Source organism: Ovis aries, chromosome 18 (assembly GCF_016772045.2).
Source record: "Ovis aries strain OAR_USU_Benz2616 breed Rambouillet chromosome 18, ARS-UI_Ramb_v3.0, whole genome shotgun sequence".
Classification (NCBI taxonomy): domain Eukaryota; kingdom Metazoa; phylum Chordata; class Mammalia; order Artiodactyla; family Bovidae; genus Ovis; species Ovis aries.
Window position 1 is genome coordinate 58,801,133 of NC_056071.1, and position 17,695 is coordinate 58,818,827.

Here is a 17,695-nt window from a genome sequence, read left to right on the forward strand (position 1 = left end):
TGCTCTAAAGCAGAATGTGTGCTCACCCAGTTTTTCAGCACTGGTCTGCCTGGGGTGTGGGGCTTCCTCGGTGACTCAGTGGTAGAGAATACACCTGCCAATGGAGGAGCTGCAAGAGACATGGGTTCAATCCTTGGGTCAGGAAGACCCGCTGGAGGAGGGCATGGCAACCCACTCTAGTATTTTTGCCTGAAAAGTTCTGTAGACAGAGGAGCCTGGCAGGCTTCAGTCCATGGAGTCACAAAGAGTCAGACATGACTGAAGCGACTTAGCACACACGCATTCACTGCCTGGGATGTGCCGAGCGGCTGCTGAGAACAGAGGTTGCTTCTGGTCAAGACTATAGAGTTCTAGGCAAAAGCACAGCCCATTCCTGAAGGCAGATGGAAAAGGACCTTACTGGGGACGGGACTGAGGACCTCAGCCTCAAACATAGACCTTTGTAGAGACTGTTCCGCAACACCGGGTTAGAGAGGCAGATACATATCAACAAATGTGTGTGTACATGTCATAGCCTGCTTTGTGCTGTTCTATTCTATGGGGTCTTTTCTCCACCCTATAGAAAAGGTTTGATTTGGGGGCTTTTGCCCAAAAACTGAGCTGTGTCTTCCTTCCCTCAGCAGGAGCTCACAGTGGGCCCGCTATGCTCTAGATAACAAATAGTGATAAATAAGACAGAAGCCCCTGCCTTGTGGGGTTCCTGTCCGGGGACCACGGACAAAAACCCCAGAGCTGGGAAGGAAGACAGTCAGGCTGCTGAGTGCAGGCGGGGTGCTGTCCCCACCAGGCACATTAGGGAAAAGCCCCATAAGCAGCCCCTAAGAGAAGAGTGGATGTTTCCCAAGGAAGGGCGCTCCAGGCAGAGAGCACCACAGGTATGTTTCAGCTGCCATCTGCTGCACCCAGGAGCCTTAGTGACTCCATGATGCTGAAGCTTAGGCTTGGACATGAGCTAGAGAGGCCTGGGGTGGGTTCTTTCCAAGCCACAGAGGGGCCCTGGTTGAATGCAGAGACTTGTCCAGGTCATGCAGGAGGAACTTGGTCCCTGCTCTGTTCATCCTGAAAACAGCCGCTGGCTAAAGCCAGAGTCCAAGCAGAGCTGAGCCCCACTGTGACCCGAGCCAAGCAGATGAGTGCAAAGGGGTATAAGAAGTCAGGGGTGCCAGATTTCACAGGAAAGGTTTCATCAAGTTTTCTCAAAGCAAAAATGAAGTGCTGATTCAGATATAAATGAGTGTGGGTTCTGACTGAGTCCGTGAGAAGTTCATTTTCAAATGGTTCCCCACCCAAGCTGTGCCCCTGGGCAGGGGACTGGCCTCAGTGATAGGCTTGGAGCCACTTTTCACCTCTGTACCCCAATACTGAATTAATTCTCAGAGACAGAATTTTGAGTGAATTTTAAAAAAAGAAAATCTTTATTGCTTTGCCAGGCCAAGAGGGCCACAGCAGGCTAATACCCTCAAAACTATGTGTCCCCAACCCCTGGGGGCTTGTGAGGAGTTTTATAGTCAAGGGGCTGGGTTGCTGACAAGGATGAGGGTGCGTGCAGGGCCCGTACTTCTTCAGTCCCGAGACCATCCAGTAATGAAGGATGAGCTGTGACCGTCTCTGGAATGAAGAGGGCTTCATCAAGTGGTTAACATCTTCCATTTGGTGCGGATTTTTGTTCTGCTGAAAAGGCTCAAAGATACATTATGTGTATCCCTTGAAGGGGAGCTGGGACCCTGCCCCAAGGTTGCACTATTGTTTCTTGACTGCTCTTCCCTTGTCTCTTCATTCCCTGATTAGCATGCTTGAACCTACCCTTTGGAACTCAGGGAAGGGGACACAGAAAGGCTTTTGTGCCCAAGAGCCCCATAGGGTCCTGCTCGGTTTCAGGCTCCTCCCAGGCATGGGAGTATAGGATTCATTCACTTCTGCCTATGGCATGTCTGATAAACGAGTGGATGGATGGGAGGGTGGGGGTTGGATGGGAGGACGGGTGAATGGGTAGATACAAGTGTGGATGAATGGAAGAGTGGGTGATTATTTTACAAGATTTAAGGATTCTTTTGCTAGGGAGAGACCATACAATGACACTCAGATTGATGAAAAGCAGCATGTTTTGTTACTTACAGCTCCAAAGAAGAGAGGGCTTCCAGGCAGGGCCACACAGGGGTTGTACCAGGGACACGGAAGCAGCAAGCTGGTGCTGTAAGAGAGCTTACGTCCAGCAAGCAGGATGGGTTAGGCAGCTTTCTCAGGCTCCCTGTGGATTGGCTAATCTGAATGATTTTGTAAGTTCTGGGGCATGGGGTTGTCTGTAGGCACCTGGCCCCAGTCTGGTTAGGGCGGGCACAGAGTGGCCTGAAGTGTGACATCCCGAGAGAACAAGCGATGGGAGTGTGAGCCCAGCTGTTCAAGGAGAACTGCCCGGCTGCCAGCCAGGACTTCAAAACCGAGTCAAGATAGCATCCCCTTTCCCCTACCAACAAACTATGTTACGTGGTGGACGGAGATTTCTACAGACGGACAGATGCCTGTTGGAGCTCTCTCAGTCAACAGTACTTACAGAAGCATTGGCACTGGATTCAGGTCTCTGGGGATTTTTCATCCGGTAGATGAAGAACCCTAGAATATGGGAGCTGGAAGGGACTCCACCAGGTCTCTATCTGACGTCCAGGGGTCTGAAGATGCTTTGGATCATCAAAGATCATTTCAGTGATGTGATGAAAACTATAGATCCTCTCTCCCAGAAAAAGCCCTTAGCACTGTTCTGTATACCACGTTAGAGGCCGGGTAGACCCTGGGCAGCTCTGTCCACAGAGCCCTGCCCCCACCTGGAAGGTCAGAAGCCTCAGATTAAGGAGTTCTGGCAGGGTAGAACCAGTCACTGTGCAGAGGAGTCACTGAGACACCAGCTTGGGGAAGGGACCACAATCAAGTTTATGTGACCAGTTTATAGCCAAGCTAGGCCTAAACCCCAGATCTCCCCATAAACCTTTCCAGAACTTCCCCATCTCTCTGATGATTGTTGCTGTTCAGTTGCTTAGTCATGTCCGACTCTTTGTGACCCCATGGACTTCAACATGCCAGGCTCCCCAGTCCTTCACCAACTCCTGGAGTTTGCTCAACCTCATGTCCCTTGAGTCGGTAATACCATCCAATCATCTCATCCTCTGTCGGTCCCTTCTCCTCCTGCCTTCAATCTTTCCCAGCATCAGGGTCTTTCCCAATGGGTCGCTCTTCACATCAGGTGGCTATCTGATGATCAAGTCGGATTCCACTGCTGGTTTCAAGAGTTGGTAGAGAGAAGTTTCAAGCGAAGGGGAGACAGAAAGTGGGGTTCTGACCCTCCGTCTATCCCCCAGTTCCCCCAGGCCCATGTTATCTTCTCTGTTTTAAAAGAAAGCCTTTAAGACTTGTTTTCAAAAACATTTGAAGGCCCGTGCACTTTCCAGCTTCTAAGCTTCGGGAGTGTTAAGTGCTGTGGATTGTCAGTAAGTCTCCAGGGAGAAGCCAAGAAAGTCAATCAGTGTTTAAGTGAGAGGACACCATAGCCAGACAGCCCCCCCAAAATGGCTGAGTCTCAGGAGCACAAACCCCCCTAAGTGTCACCGGGAAACAGGACCGGGACAGGTCTTCTATCTCTGAAGATGTTTCTGAGTTTCTACTGCCATCATTCCTTTGGAAGCATGTGGTGTGTGTTTCTGTGTGTGTATGTCTGTGTATGTTAGCTGCTCAGTCGTATCCAACTCTGTGACACCATGGACTGTAGCCACCAGTGTCCTCTGTCCATGGGATTCTCCAGCCAAGAGTACTAAGATGGGTACCCATTCCCTTCTTTAGGAGATCTTCCCGACTCAGGGATTGAACCCACGTCTCCTGCATTCCATGCTGCTGCTGCTAAGTTGCTTCAGTCGTGTCTAACTCTGTGCGACCCCATAGATGGCAGCGCACCAGGCTCCCCCATCCCTGGGATTCTCCAGGCAAGAACACTGGAGTGGGTTGCCATTGCCTTCTCCACCTGCATTCCATAGATGGCATTGAAAAAAAAAAAAATCAGAACTCCCTGCCTCCCTGGTCAAACTCTGCTTCTACCTTCCGTGTAAATGCCCACTGTTTATACCTAAACTCAGACACAAAACAACCACCTAGGAAAAACAAATCGTGACTCATTGCTATTTAGAAAAATGTGTTCGCTTGTGGAGTGTGTCAGCTACCTACCTCAACACCAGAAAGAAGAAAGCTAGTATTTTAGGGGTCACCTGCTAGGTATCCGATTTTCACATCCATAGTTTCATTTAATTGAGAAAAGGAATGGGAAAGTGGTTAAGAAAAGACTCTGGAGCCACACTGCCTGGGTTCCAGGGAGGATTAGCTGAGTGAATGCATTTATGTCTTTACAAAGCGCCTGCCACAGTAAAAGTCAAATGCTTGTCAGGACTGTTCCTAATCCTCACCACACCCCCTCTGAGTATTGTCACCATCAGCTCCATTTCAGAGTTCAGAGAGGTTAAGTCACTTGCCCGGGGCTTTTCGCTAGGGAAGCAGGGCTGAAAACCCCGGGCTGACTCGGAGCGCAGAACGTTTGCCAACCGGAGCCTCTCAAGGGCAGCCTGTCTACACAATAGAACACTCCCCGGACTAACTTGGAAGTCTTCCACGCGGCTCGCCCAGCTCCCCCGGCTCAGAAGCCAGGAGGAGCCCCGGGCAGCCGCAGCCTCCCTGCCTTGCCTCTGCAGGTCTGGGTTCTAGAAACTGTAGCCATCCTGGCTAGGCAGGGCGCTGGGCAGAAGCTGGAGTGTCCCAGACACTGGGCTAGGCTGGAGGTGGAGGGAGGAAGTGCCCAGAAGGGCGATGACATCACGACCCAGCCCTTGAAAGATGAGCTGTTCCCGCTGCCACTTCAGCTCCGCTCCGGAGGCTCCTGGGAGGACTGGGGACCTGGAGCAGCCTCGCTGGACGAGGGAGCCACGGAGGTGTCCTCGATCATGCTCCAGACAAGGTGGGTGCTGGGCGGGGGCTGGACAGGCAGACCCAACACAGAGGGAGGTAGGCAGATGGTTGACACACTGGGGGCTGATCCCCAGGCTGGGAGAGAAGTTTTGTTCAGCTGCTGGGGAGCTTGGAAAAGTTCCTTTCCTTCCCTACAAGTAACAGGAAAGGTTCCCAGCAAGAGAAATGTTCTTGTTTTGTTCTAGGTGTGTCTTCTTTTTGAACTGAGGAGACAGGCAGGCAGGCATGTGTTTGTGTGAGCAATTTAGCGGTCTGATTTTATAGGGTCCGGGTGGATTCTTGCACTAAAGCAGGGAGAAGCGAGTGAGGTGCAGTGGGAAAGGTGTGGCGTTTAGACTCCAGAACCTGGCTTTGCACTCACAGCCCTGCCGCTCGTTGGCCCTGTGTGACCCTGGACAAGTTACTTAACCTCTCTGAGCCTCAGTTTCTCATCTGTAAAGTACCCTGCTCACCTACTTCCCGGGGTGGCTGGAGTTATTCAGAGCACAGATGGAAGGGGTTGTAAACTTTCGCTGATTTGCATTTGAGGTGGCTGTGATGATTCAGATGAGCTTCTCATCCCTCCTGTCTGGTCCTGGGTGGCTAGGATGGAGGGCTGAAACAGTGCCTTGGTTCAGAGCATCAGCTCTGCATCCAGACCTACTTGGCACCAAGTTCTGCTCTCACCCCCTGGGTAACGTGTTTGCGTCCATTTTTCTTCTAGTTTCCTGAGCCAGAAAGCTGACTGGCAGGGTGGTGGCCAAGAGAGAAATAGGCTGATTAAGTGTCACGTATGCAGTAGGTGCTCAATAAACCGTAGCCGTTATCAGAGCTGCCAAGGGCAGGTCGTTTTACCAGCCTGGGTCAGGGTGGGAGGTGGGCCTTTGCTCTCCCCGGGGCAAGTTAGAATGTGCCTCTCTGAGTTAGGCTCCCTGCGTCTCCCGACAACCTCAGGAAGTGGGAGCTCCGGCCCAGGTATGAGCCGTTGCAGGGGGTCGGGGGAGGTGGGGGCAGGACCAACCTTGCCCCATATTCCTCCTCTGCAGCAAGAGAAGGGCTTGGCTGGCTGGGGGGTAGAGTGTGCAGCCCCACAGGTCGCTGGAGTCCTGCTGCGTTCTGTGTCCTTCTGTGCCCCAGCAGTACTGGAAGTGGTGGGGATATTCCACAACAGGAGACCCAAAAGCTTGAAGGGCGCGTTTATTGTTCTCCTGCTCAGAACAGGAGCCAAACAGGGGTTGGAGCCAGGAGAAGCAGTTTTGAAAACATTGTAAACGCAGGCTCTGTGCTGGCCCCGCACACAGGACTACAGGGTCTCATCCCTGCTCTGACCTGAACTCACAAAACCCCTGCAATCATGGGCTCTGGGGTCCTCACGGAACAGATGAGGAAAAAGAGCCTCCGAGTCAGGATGCAACCCAGCAAAGCCCTTCGCTTAGGGTCTCGGAAGTCCTCAACCTCTTGGTGACTCAAGTCTATCACTTATAAGAAGGAGGAGGTTCTAATGATTCACCGATGGTGAGATATAAGGACTTGGGATTAGGCAGAATCGGGGAGATGCTGTCCCATGGCATCAAACAGGGGAAACAGCTGTGCCACGTGGTCTCTGCTAACACAATGATTCTGTCTGGATAAAAAGTTCAGAGGGCGTCCGAGGGTAAGACTAAGGGCTGTCTTTCTGACCTGTGCCACCTCAGGGTCAGAGAGGGTGCACCCGGGGCACGGGAGGGAGGGGGGCTGCAGACCCAGCAGGGGATTCTGGTTTTCAAAATAAAAGCAGGGAGCATATCTGTCCCATTCACAGCCACCTTGCCTGCTCTTAAACCGTGCCTAGTATAAAGCAGACGCCAGTCAGTATTTGCTGAATGACTAAATAGTGGATGCATGAATGAACGGATGGATGGATAAATGAATAAGTGAATACTGATCACTTAGCAAGCACTACCAGCCTACAGCATGTTGCTAAGTTAAAGAAGCCAATCTGAAAATGCTCCTATTACATAACAGCCTGGAAAAGGCAAAACTATGAAGAGAGTGAAAAGATGAGTGTTTGCCAGAGCTGAGGGCAGGGAGGGATGAACACAGAGAGCACAGAGGATTTTTTACGGCAGTGAAACTACTCTGCATGAAATTATAGCGGTTTGGGTCTTCCCTGGCGGTTCAGTGGTTAAAACTCCACGCCTCCATTGCAGGGGGCCTGGGTTCCGTACCTGGCTGAGGCCTTGATGCCCTGTGTGCCGCACAGCACGCAGCACACCATGATGGTGGATACATGTCATGATACATTTGTCCAACTCCATAGAATGTACAACAGCCAGAGAGAGCCCTAGTGTAAACCATAGACTGGGTGACACCATGTATCAGTGTAGGTTCAAGGACTGTAAGGACACAGCACTCTGGGTGCAGGATGTTGATCTGTGCACATGTGGAGCGGGAGGTACAATATTTGGAAACTCTGTACTTTCTGCTCAATTTTTCTGCGAACTTAGTTCAGTTCAGTTCAGTCGCTCAGTTGTGTCTGACTCTTTGCGACCCCATGAATCGCAGCACGCCAGACCTCCCTGTCCATCACTAACTCCTAGAGTTCATTCAGACTCACGTCCATCGAGTCAGTGATGCCATCCAGCCATCTCATCCTATGTCGTCCCCTTCTCCTCCTGCCCCCAATCCCTCCCAGGATCAGAGTCTTTTCCAATGAGTGAACTTAAAACTGCTCTAAAAATAAAGTCTATTTAAATTTTTTTAAACACACACAGTGTTTTGAAGATTCAGAAGGCACGTAGGGTATCCCGTGAGTCTAATGAGCAAAACTTCCTAAGACTTTATACTAAGACTCAGGACATCACTTCTGATGCCCGCCCAGCCCAGGAGCCCCCTGAACTCCAAGTAACCGTCTTAGTGCACATGCTTTCAGGAACAGGAAGCTCACTACTTTTTAAGTCTACCTGCTTCATCTTGGGAGGATTGTAGTGTTAAAAAGTCCTTCCTTACTTAGACTGAAGCTAAATCCCTCTTCCACTAACCACTGGCCCACTTTCTATCTCTTGGAGTTGGACTGTATAATTCTCATCCTATGGGTCCTCCCTGAGCAAAACATCTACAGCTCCTCAATCAAAACACACTTTTCAGAACAAACCCAAGGAGTAAGGTGTTCCTTTGACTCTGGGATCTCAAGGGCTCTGGAGGCTAGAAAAATGCAAACCCCCTCTAGAAAAAAAAAAAAATCATCAGTGCACAAAGCAGAGTGGAACAAGCATGGTCTCTGGGTTCAAATTCTGACTGCTTCCTGCTGGAGTTCTCTGAGCCTCAGTTTTCTCATCTGTACAATGGGGATAGTCATTCTTGCTTCTGAGGACCAAGGGGGGTTAGCTCAGAGGGTGTTGATGCAGTGCAAGTGGGCTTAGGGGACAGGTTCACTGCAGGTGCCCACCTAGCAGAGGGACAGCCTTTAAGACCACCAGGGTGTTGTCTGCCCTGCAGTGGGGTCATTGCAGCCTGTTCCCAGGGAACAGTCACCCCGTAGTGTACACCTAGACTCCTTATTCCTAGGCAGTGCATCTGTGGGTGGCGACAGCTGGATCCCTGTCAGTCTTCCCTTGAGGGCTTAAAATTCGGGTTTCTACTCCACACACCCTAGCGCCACTGGGCCCCTTCTGATCTCTGCGGCCAGTGGAACACTGGGCTGGAAGGGGGGTGGTCACAGAGATTTGGCTTCCAGACCTCGATCCAAACTTGCTAGCAGGCTGAGACACCTCAGTGAGGTCACTTTGCTTCTCTGAACCTCACGAAATCAGCAGTACCTGTGCTGGACACCCCATGGGGCATTATGAACTGTAGAGTGCCAGGCATCGGGCAGCCCCGGGGCCTCTGTGACTGTTGCTGTGCTGATGTGTACCTGTGACATCGCATCTCCTCTTCCCTCCTTCGGGTCCCCAGGCGACCACACTCTAGGGTGGGTGTGGCCTGACCAGGAAAGACCAGCTGTGGACCACACTGCCTTAGCAAGGGGCTTTCTGGGGAAGCAAACTCGAGGGGAACTTGGTCCCTGTCCCTGCCCCAGGCCCCAAAGTCACCAACCCCAGACCCATCCTCTTAATCCCCATAGCTGAGATTCGGGGTCCCCAAACCTTCTAATTCGGGTTCCATCACTGTCCCTTCCATCTCATCTCAGGAACCGACAGACACACTGTCCCTGAGAACTCAGGGCCCCAGACAGCTCCCAGCGTAGCTCCCCTGCACTGGGATTTGGGGCTCAGGAAACACCATGTGGTGTCCTGCCTCCCCCACCCAACTGGAAGCCCCTCCTGGGAAAAGACTGACACAGCCTACTGGGAATGCCTGCACAGCAGGAAAGACACCCTGACTGCCGAGGGAGGCTCTCTGGGGTCTTTCCAGAGCCTCTGAGATCGCACCTTCCCCAGCCAAATTTGATGAAATTAACCCCAACAAATAATTCAAGAAAAGGAAAGACCTGTTACAGGGGAAGAGTAGTTGATCAGTTAAACCAGTTCAGTTCTAAGGTATGGCTAACAGATTGGAGGTAATGTGATTGTGAAGCTTTGTAACTGTTTGAGCAGCTACATGCTTAAATAACTGTAAAAATTAGGAAATAATCTGGAACAAAAAGTCTCTTATGATTTCAGCTACATCTGAAAATGGGAAAAGAAAAAGAAGGGAGAAAGAAAAGTGTGCTAAAGATTTTTAAAATTGAAGTATTGTTGATTTTGGAGAAAGAAGTGGCAACTCTCTCCAGTATTTTTACCTGGGAAATCCCATGGACAGAGGAGCCTGGTGTGCTACAGTTCATGAGGCTGCAAAGAGTTGGACACAAGTGAGTGACTAAACCACCACCACTACCACCACCATGGTTGACTTACACTAAATATTTTATCTTAGCTGGAAGAAGAGTTACGCTTTTACTATTAATGCTAACAGGTGAACACAAGATTTAATATATTTGTTAAAAATGTAAAGATAATCATTAGAAGAACTGAAGAGTATATATATATATATAATTATATATTGTATTTGTAATATATTATTATAAATTATGATGTTAATGATAATTATGTTACTTTGTACTCGACAGAGTCAATACATTCTAAGGAATATTGATAGAAATTGACTATGTTCTAGGCCCTAAGGAAAAGTTTAAAATAGCTCTCTTACAGGCTGCATCACTTGACAATATTGTGGAAATTAACGCCAAATACAGAAACGAAGCACAACAAATCACTGTAAATTTTACAAAACACTCTTCCTCAGAACTCTTCTATCAGAGAGCATCAAAAGTAAAGTTATAGATCTTTGAGAAGTAACTAGTTATAAGAACATGGTTAATCAAATTTCTGCTGCTGCTGCTGCTAAATCACTTCAGTTGTGTCCGACTCTGTGCAACCCCATAGATGGCCTCCTACCAGACTCCGCCGTCCCTGGGATTCTCCAGGCAAGAACACTGGAATGGGGTGCCATTGCCTTCTCCAATGCATGAAAGTGAAAAGTGAAAGTGAAGTCACTCAGTTGTGTTCGACTGTTAGCGACCTCATGGATTGCAGCCTACCAGGCTCCTCTATCCATGGGATTTTCCAAGCAAGAGTACTGGAGTGGGGTGCCATTGCCTTCTCTGAATTAAATTTACGGGATGCAGCCAAAGCCATCTTCATAGGAAAATTCGTGTTAAAATAATTATTATTATAAAGATTATCATATTATTTTTATACATAAACAGCAGAGATCACAAGTCAATGAATAAAATGTTCAGTTCAAGAAGTTCAGTTCAGTTCAGTCACTCAGTCGTGTTCGACTCTTTGCGACCCCATGAATCACCACATGCCAGGCCTCCCTGTCCATCACCAACTCCAGGAGTTCACTCAAACTCATGTCCATCGAGTCAGTGATGCCATCCAGCCATCTCACCCTCTGTCGTCCCCTTCTCCTCCTGCCCCCAATCCCTCCCAACATCAGAGTCTTTTCCAATGAGTCAACTCTTTGCATCAGGTGGCCAAAGTACTGGAGTTTCAGCTTTAGCATCAGTCCTTCTAATGAACACCCAAGACTGATCTCCTTTAGGATGGACTGGTTGGATCTTCTTGCAGTCCAAGGGACTCTCAAGAGTCTTCTCCAACACCACAGTTTAAAAGCATCAATTCTTCGGCGCTTGGCTTTCTTCACAGTCCAACTCTCACATGCATACATGACCACTGGAAAAGCCATAGCCTTGACTAGACGGACCTTTGTTGGCAAAGTAATGAAGTTAGATAGACCCAAAAAAATTAGAAGAAAGAAAAAGATGTAGGAGAAAAACTAATGGTGACAAAACAAGATGATTAAGTAGAAAGGGGAAAAAATGTTAATATTAGTATCTCATCTAAGGGAAAACCAAGACCTGGCTCTTTGAAAATAAGGGAGGAGAAGGAAATACAGGAAGTGATTTGTGCTACGTGGAGAATTCTAAGTTGAGGGAGTGATGAGCAGTCACTTCATTGATGGTCAAGAGTGGCCTGCAGCAGAGCTGGGGCTCAGCATCCTGGCCTTCTCAGGCCGTGGGAAGGAGGTTCTGCTTGGCTAGAGGTTTCTGTCAGCCCCATGAAGGCCTTCTTTCCATCCTGGCCTCCTGCTCTCTGGTGGGGAGGGGAGGAAGTGCCGGGTGGGAGGGTGGGTGTTCCATGTCCCTGAAGGCGGGAGAGCAGAGCTAAAGGCCTTGCCCAGTGCCGTGGCCCAGGGCCTGCTTCACCATTTTATGTGTAAGTCTCATCAGGTCCCATGGACCAACAGCCTCACAGATGTGCTAAGTATGTAGCCACTGGTCCTTTTTAAAAGGGTCAATATTTTAAACTTGGGATGTGTGAACGTGAAAGTCGCTCAGTTGTGTCCCACTCTTTGCTACCCCGTGGACTCTACAGTCCGTGGAATTCTCCAGGCCAGAATACTGAAATGGGTAGCCTTTCCCTTCTCCAGGGGATCTTCCCAACCCAGGGATCAAACTAAGGTCTCCTGCATTGCAGGCAGATTCTTTACCTACTGAGCCACAAGGGAAGTCCAAAACTAGGATATGTCAAAAAAAAAAAAAAGCTTAGATTGCCAGCTGCTCTAGAAATGCAGGTGTCTCTGGCAAGGCTGAATTTGAATCCCCCCACCTGGCCACACTCAGCTCTTTTTTTTTTTTTTTTTAAATCTTTAATTCTTACAGGCGTTCCCAAACATGAACCCCCTCCCACCTCCCTCCCCATTACATCTCTGTGGGTCATCCCCATGCACCAGCCCCAAGCATGCTGTATCCTGCGTCAGACATAGACTGGCGATTCAATTCTTACATGATAGTATACATGTTAGAATGCCATTCTCCCAAATCATCCCACCCTCTCCCTCTGAGTCCAAAAGTCCGTTATACACATCTGTGTCTTTTTTCCTGTCTTACATACAGGGTCATCATTGCCATCTTTCTAAAGTCCATATATATGTGTTAGTATACTGTATTGGTGTTTTTCTTTCTGGCTTACTTCACTCTGTATAATCGGCTCCAGTTTCATCCATCTCACACACTCAGCTCTTTAGGTAAGACCTTGAGCCTCCAGGTGCCCACTGCTCACCCAGCACGAGCATCTGGTATCTCCATTACCCCACCTTAGCAGGCCCCTGTGGGCATTTGAATTCAAGGCTCTGCTTTGCACCTTGGGAAGTACAGGCTTAGTGAAGGCCACCAGGGTAGAACTGAGCTATTTATAATGTGGTGAAAGAACTCTCAGAGCAGATTTACGAGGGCCTGTGCTCCCCCCACCACATCCATCCCCCATAGGCTCACTGAAAAGAAAACCCCATGTAAGGGAAAGCAAAGGCAGGCCTTTCCCCACACCAGCCTCCAAGGGTTGAGCTATGAAAAGGGCCTGTGATAAAGCTGCCAAGAGACTTAGAGATGGGGCACTTCCCAAGCTTAAAGCAGGAACACCCAACTGTGGAGCTGAAACTGTATTGGACGGCTTGACCCTTCTCAGCTGAGAGGGGACAAAGCTGGTGTGAAACCAAAGAAAATCTGAGCTACCCAGGATCCTATGCACATGACCTCTCCAGTCCTCTGAGCTTTCTTTCATGCTGTTTCCATGCCTACAACGCTTTTCCGCGTCTTCTTTGAGCTTCTTCACCTGCCTTATTCCTAGTCAGCCTTTAAGACGAAGGGATCCTTCCTTCCAGGAAGTCTTCTACACCCTTCCCAGAGGGCTAGGTCTCTCCTCAGTGCCCCAACAATGGCCTTTGGCCCCTTAGTGACAGGACCAGTCATGCTGTGTTGGAGCCGTCTGTGTGTCTGTCTCTCCTGCAGTCCATGAGCCCCTCAAAGGCCAGGGGCTCACCTCAGCCATCTGTCTATCTCCAGCCCCCACTTCAGTGCCTAGCAGAGCGTCAGGCTGCAGCGTGCAAGGGGGCCTGAAGCACCCTCCTAGCTGTTGCAGGCTGTACATTGTCACTGTGGACAGAGGTCAAGTTCTCTCCCAGGAGGCTCCGGACCTGTAAAGTGCAGGGCACGTCTAAATGGGGAAGGACAGGTGGTGGGCTAGACGAGGCTGGAGCCCAGACACAGGCATCGTGGCCGCCATACCCCTGACAAAGCTGCCCCCGTGCAGGAGTGGAGGAAACATTCTCTGAGGGGACAGAGATGCTCAGGGGCTTGCTGGCCTGAGCCCACCCGCCTTGTGCTCGGGGCCTGGTCTGGTTCCCCCTCAAGGACATCGTGCTTCCCTGGGCAGGCCAAGATGTCAGGGTGGGAATCAGGAGGTGCATTCCGGCCAGCCATGAGGAGACAAGCCCTGCCACTGGCAGGGGGTGGGGGAGAGGCAGGGAGAGAAGACGGGGAAAGAGGGGCAGGGGCTGGACACTCTGGGGAAAATCTGGGCCCAGGCCCGGGTGCTTCCCACTCTAGGGTGTCATCTCCAAACCCCATCTGAGTGCTGAGTGCCCTAATTGGACCACCTTACATGTCCCTAGCAGTGGACATGTGTGTTTACCGCAAAAATAAATCACAGTTGTGGGGACTTTCCTTGCAAGTTGCCTGGGGAATTTCTTTTGAGTGTATGTGGATTGTGGTGGCTGGGACTGAGGGAGTGGAGGTGGGCCCCTAGGAGAGTTACCACACGAAACACTCCTGGGTCTGGGGGGCCTCTGGGGCAGCGGTTACTCCAAGGTGGGGAAGGGAGCTGAGCATTAATGAGATCCAGGACTGATCCCATTGGGTCCTCGCCACTACTTGCAGGCAGGACATAATGACCCCAGTTGTACAAATGGGGGGACCCAGGCCCAGAGGGGGGCCACTGGCTCAGTCACACCTCTTGGTAATTGTCATAGCTGAGATCTGGAAGCCCCCAAACAGATGCTACCTCCCAGCCTCTTTCGTTTGCTGCACAAAGGCAGGAGCTGGCCTGAGGATGCTCTGGGCGGTGACGGGGGCAGGGGGAAGTTGGGGGGAAGGATGGGTGACCAGATAACCCAGAGGTGGGGAGAGAGGGAAAGTGGCGGGCAGCATGCAAAGGAAGGGTTTCCCACAGCAGCAAACACATCCAACCCAACAGAGGAGCATCTCCAGACTCAGGAGAGAAGCAGGCTGCGATAGTGAATGGTCTTCCTCCAGGGAAGGCAGCAGAGAGCCACGCTGAATGAGAAAGGGCTCAGGGAACATGCCATCCTTGCTGTCGTCATGAGAAAGCCACCCAAAGATGAAACCTGGGTGACAGAGACATGAGTCAGAAGGAGGAACAGAGGCTGGGGAAGGATGTTTTTGGTTCCTTGGGACCCCAAATGCAAAGAATCAGCCTGAATCCTGTGACAGTAAGTGGCCTTTGGTGGAGCAAGAAAATCCCACCTCCCCCAGAGTTTCCCTCAGTCACTCCCCATCCAGGTGCTCTTTCCTGGGTTCTTAGAAGCCCGTGATTCCACCTGCTTGATACCGACCAGGGTTCCTGGCACTCCCCAGTCAATAAGAATTGACTAGAAGCTGGACAAGAAATTCAGGCAAGACCTTATAGGGGTCCCTGATGCAGCAGGGAAGAACTAGAACAGATAATCTTCCCTTTCTTGGTCCCCAAGGTGAGGTGAGCTGGTTCCTTAGACAGGATAAGGGTGGGAGGGTGTCCAGGGATGGCTTAGGTGTTTTGCCCATTCCTTTGGAGGGCCATTGCTCCTGACACCCTGTTTTTGTCCCAGACTTTTCAGATCTGGCAGTTGGGTTTTTTGCTCTTTTTGTGTCTTCTTGTCTGAAATTTGTACCAACTGCACATGCACACAGCTATTTTTAGTCCCTGTCACTTTCTTTGTGTTTCGTAGCTAGGGGAGATGTAGTGTGTTCTCACGCAAGCATTGCAGCGCTGCAGCAAAGGGTCCCAAGTCCCAGGCTGTCTCATGCTCAGGACTGGTGGTTGGGTAAGACAGGAAATCATTGAAGACACAGCTCATAAATGCACGAACCATTTCATTCTAAATGAAAACCTGATTGCTCATTGATTTACCAGTTTTCGTGTAAGCAGAGTCTTTTCTTTGAACTTGAGCTGTCTGATTATCTCTTATACAAGCTAAACCAAGAACAAATAGAAGAGAAAACTTGGCTTATTTAAATAATTTTCTTCCAAGAGTAATCAACGTTCTTCACAGAAAATGTGAAGGCTACTACAAAGAATGAAGGGAACAGAAAGGGAACCCAGCATTCCATTGCTCGTTTGCAATAATGACTAATTATTAGTAGGGCATGTGTGCAGGCTCTGTCATGTCTGACTCTTTGCAACCCCACGATTGTAGCCCGCCAGGCTCCTCTGTCCAGGGGATTATCCCAGCAGGAATACTGGAGTGGGTTGCTGTTTTCTCCTCCAGGAGACCTTCCCAACTCAGGGATCAAACCCGAGTCTCGTGCGGCTCCTGCATTGACAGGCGAATTCTTTACCACTGAGCCACCTGGGAGGCCTGGTTATTAGTAGTAGTAATTTGGTATTCTGCCTTCCAGAGTTTATTCCTGCTGTGTTATACATATGATTTAGTGCCCAGCGTTTTCCCCACCTGACATTCTCTGCAAAGTGTTCACTCTCTTTTGGTGAACTCCTTGGAGCATCACTGTTCAATTGTTTAATCAGACTTCTAGTCTGAAAATTGTTTGCTTGTTTCTTATTTCCCTAATCCAAGGGTGGGAGGCTTTTCCTGTCCTTTTGATTGTTTTCAGAAATAACAAGCAAAAAGTAAAGGGTATTTTTTTAGGTTCTTGATTTGCTTCACTGAATTATCCCCAAATCCAATTTTCTGGGGGCAGGTTTGATACAACCCTCTGTATGTAGAGAAGACATAGAAGCTCTCATCCTCCAGCCTCCCTCCTTCAGCGTGTGACTGGCCCACTAAACATCTGCAAACCAGATTGTTTTATTGTTGTCGTAACTCCGAGGATTCCTGAGGTATCAGGGCCAGGCAGCCAGGAGCTGGAGATGGTGGACAGTGTGGTGTCTCACTCTTATAAGAGTAATCCCTAATTGAGTGCCCACGTGGGTGCCAAGTCACTTCAGTTGCGTCCACCTCTTTGAGACCCCATGACCTATAGCCCGCTTGGCTCCTCTGTCCATGGGATTCTCCAGGCAAGAATACTGGAGTGGGTTGCCATGCCTTCCTCCAGGGGCTCTTCCTGACCCCGGGATCAAACCTGGGGTTCCTGCGTTGCAGGACCACTGAGCCACCAGGGAAGCCCAGTTGACTGCCTACGAATCATCAATCCCATGTCAGCAATAAGGAAACCAAGGTTCCTAGAGGTCCAGGGACCGAGCAGTGAGAAGAGGCACGGATCTGTGGTCCTGCGTCTCCCTCCTGGCCTTTGAATGGAGTGTGCCGGAGGGTGAGCAGCTTGGGCGTGGCCTCCCCCTGGCCCAGGCCCCCCATGGGCCAGGCGGGGCATCTCCCAGGCTCTTCCTTCTGCTTCCCGAACTGTTTCATAGCCGGGGACTAGGCGAACTCATGCATGTCAGAAATGCTCCTCCACCCCAATTCAAAGAGTTGGAAATTTCCAGCTGCTTTAGCACTAGGAGTGATGAGCCCTGGGGGCCTGCAAGCAGTGTCTGTGGGGGTGTCGGGGCCCCGGACCAGGACACACAGCCCCCTAGTGCCAGCTGAGCTGCAAACTACAGTTCCTCTGTAGGGTTATAGGAGGGAGATACCAGTCCCCTCAGCTCCCCGCTACTTCTCCCCCTGACGCCCACTAGGAGAAGGCCGCCTAGGGAGGGTGGAGTAAGTGCAGAGGTTGGGTGGTCTAAGGCCAAACCTTGCTTCACAGCTGGGTGGCTTTTGGGGGATTAGTAACCTCTCTTCCCAGGTGGCTCAGTGGGAAGGAATCCACCTGTCAATGCAGGAGACATGGGTTTGATTCCTGGGTTGGGAAGATCTCCTGGAAAAGGAAATGGCAACCCACTCCAGTATTCTTGCCTGGAAAACTCCATGAACAGAGGAGCCTGGCTGGCTACAGTTTATGGTGTCACAAAAGAGACGAATACGACTTAGAGACTAAAACAGCAACACTGACCTCTCTGAAGTACATTTTCACCCTGAAGTTGGATGGTGTCACACTCAGAGTGACGCTGCTGTAGTGTTCTTGGGGAATTAAGGGAGATCAGGTCTGTGAATCTACTGACAGTGGGCAATTCCAGTACCTTCACATCATACAAATTCAAGATACGCGTCCATGTACACACTGCTCTATTTAAAATGGACACCC

The 17,695-nt window shown here is 50.2% G+C and overlaps 1 protein-coding gene across 3 annotated transcripts in view; it reads left to right on the forward strand.

Moving 5' to 3' along the window:
- Positions 1-4,671: 4,671 nt before the first annotated feature.
- The window catches only part of BDKRB2 (bradykinin receptor B2), a 76,986-nt gene continuing 63,962 nt past the window's right edge, over positions 4,672-17,695 (forward strand). For all 3 annotated transcript variants that reach the window (XR_003585763.2, XR_009597129.1, XM_027957373.2), the window contains exon 1: positions 4,672-4,987. The gene's annotated coding sequence lies outside the window, so the exon portion shown is untranslated. The remainder of the gene's footprint in view (positions 4,988-17,695) is intronic.